The 2,884-nt window shown below is 40.1% G+C and overlaps 1 pseudogene; it reads left to right on the top strand.

Annotated features, from left to right (window-relative positions):
* Positions 375 to 1,934, top strand: LOC107642840 (annotated as a pseudogene).

Below are 2,884 nucleotides of genomic sequence, written 5' to 3'. Positions count from 1 at the left end.
AGAAATTCAAGTACAGTCAACTTCACGTAAAATTAGTAATTAAAAATTATTAAATAAAAATTTAGTCAACTCAATCAAATTATTTAATAATTTTTCACTATCAACTTTATTTTTATATTGATTAAACAATAACAAAAAAAATATTAAAAATGACTGGTAAGAGTTGTTATTTTTTAACTTTTAACGGTACAAGTTGGATAATATGTCTCATCTCATTATATTGTACATAAATCCAAGGTTCCTCGAAAAAGAAGATCTTAATTAATTAGTTTTGAAAATATATATTCTATTGAATAGTAAGTTTATTTTATTCAAAAAGTCAAACAAGTACTGCAGCAGTATAATCAGATCTAGAAGCAAAGCAATTAGTTAACAGCTTATAAGAAGAAGAATAAAGAAACCAAAAAACACAATGTTTTTGTGAGGTAGAGAGAGAAGCATAGTGAGTAAGAGAGTGGGCGTGGATAATATGGTGAATAATATTTGAGATCATTGACTTGGCAGCTATATTTGAAGCAATTTAGGCAGAAGAAAATAAAGAGAAGAGAAGAGGGAGCGGAAGCAGCAGCCGCTGATTCCAAATTCCGATCCCATGACATAGATGGTTTTAGATCATACATACATTGGATCAAGTATTTAAGAACCATTCATTGAACATTGAACTTCACATCACACATATATAGCAGCAGCAGCATGGCCTCCATGGCCGCCATTACTACTACAGTCCTCCTCTTCTTTATTATGATCCTCTACTCATCAACAATAAATGCAACAACCACCACCACTCAACAGCGCTTCAAAGAAGCTCCCAAATTCTACAACTCCCCAAACTGTCCCGCCATTCAGCAATCAGACAAGTGCTCCGATGACGCAGTGCACGTCGCAATGACACTCGACGCCACCTACCTCCGGGGTTCCATGGCCGCCATCCTCTCCGTCCTCCAGCACTCATCCTGCCCTGAGAATATCCTCTTCCACTTCGTCACCGCCGCCTCCTCCTCCACGTCGTTCCTTAACACCACCCTCTCCTCTTCCTTCCCCTACCTTGTCCTCTCAACTACGCCCGCAACTACCTCGCCAACCTCCTCCCCTCCTGCGTCCGCCGTATCGTCTACCTTGACTCCGACCTCGTCCTGGTCGACGACATCTCCAAGCTCGCCGCCACGCCACTCCCGAACGACGCCGTCCTCGCCGCACCGGAGTACTGTAACGCAAACTTCAGCGCATACTTCACTCCATCGTTCTGGTCCAACCCTTCCCTGTCGCTCACATTCGCCTCCCGAAGGCCCTGCTACTTCAACACTGGCGTCATGGTCATCGATCTCGAGCGGTGGCGTGCCGGCGACTACACCACCAAGATCGAGGAGTGGATGGAGCTTCAGAAGAGGATGCGGATCTACGAGCTCGGGTCTTTGCCGCCGTTTCTTTTGGTTTTCGCCGGGAACATAGGCCCGGTGGATCATAGGTGGAACCAGCACGGTCTTGGCGGGGACAACTTTCGCGGGCTTTGCAGGGACTTGCATCCGGGCCCGGTAAGCCTACTGCATTGGAGCGGGAAAGGGAAGCCCTGGGCCAGGCTCGACGCCAATCGCCCTTGCCCGTTGGACGCCTTATGGACTCCCTATGACCTCCTCCAGACACCTTTCGCGCTCGAGGCCTAAGCCCAACCCCAAGCCCAAGCCCGCCACATTAATTATGGGTCTTACCTTTATTTTTATTTTAATATTTCCTCTGTTTCCATAAATAAACTGTCTTTTTTCCCCCTTTATTTCTTTCTTCTTTTTTTTTCCCTTAAAAAAATGGTGGAAGTAGTAATTTTTGAATTATCAGTAAGGGTGTAAAATGGCTTGTATTAGGGAGTTGGCGCTGTAGTCGCTCCTGGCTAGCTAGCTATGCTCTTTTACTTTTGTACAGCCAGGTACATATACGTTCCCTACTTGTCTCTTACTATAGTAATTAATTAATTAACATACAGTGCATTCAATCCAATATCAAAGCTTTTATATATTCTATCTTAAATGATTTGCATGGAGGGAGGAAGGGGTTGCTGTGTTCTATTGTCGGTGAGGTAATTGGGTTTGTGTCTGAAAGGGATTTTTTTATTTAGTTACTAGTCGTCGTCTTCGCATAAGTTCTTTATCCATCATGACTCTCTTTGTCTGGCCAAAGCCAAACATGTCACTTTATTAGATTTTGACTCCATTCATCATCATTCATACAGTACCTTCTTAATTTTGAGTTTGAATTCAATCAAAACCCATTCCAATACTTGTACTCCTTTCAAAAGGAGTCTATTTTTAGAAACAAGTCTATCACATGGAAATTAAATGAATCCACTGTACTAGGTTTAGCTTATTTTTAATTAAGAGCACTAAGACTAAAATAAATAAAAAGATTAAACTAATCTACACTTTAATTAACCACCAACAAGCAACAAACACTACAAAAATAAAAAGCTAAAAGAAGGAAAAGAACCACACACTATGCTTATTAAGTTATTATCTTAAATTATATTGTTGTTACATATTTGGTTGAGTGTGTATGTATACCTTAGAGCTTTCTGGTCCCATCTCATTTTTGCATTTTCTTGTCCTTGTAATATCTTCCTTTACAATATATCAACGTATTTTACTTTTATTTTTTTTAAATAGTTAACATGAATAATAAACGTGTATGTGCAATTAATTGGTCCTCTTTTTTTTTTTCCTACCAAACCTTCATGCATTGTTAATCATGCATCTTACTTTCAGTCGTATTAATGTTCATAGGCCTATTGCTAAATCGTACATAGGTGAATAAATGTGAAAAATATGGAAACCACCAGAGTCAAGATATGCTGCTAGTCCAACTACACTATTATATATATATATAAACAACCATGTTA

Source organism: Arachis ipaensis, chromosome B05 (genome assembly GCF_000816755.2).
Source record: "Arachis ipaensis cultivar K30076 chromosome B05, Araip1.1, whole genome shotgun sequence".
Classification (NCBI taxonomy): Eukaryota; Viridiplantae; Streptophyta; class Magnoliopsida; order Fabales; family Fabaceae; genus Arachis; species Arachis ipaensis.
The sequence above is the reverse complement of the archived record's forward strand: the minus strand, read 5'-3'. Positions and strand labels throughout refer to the sequence as shown.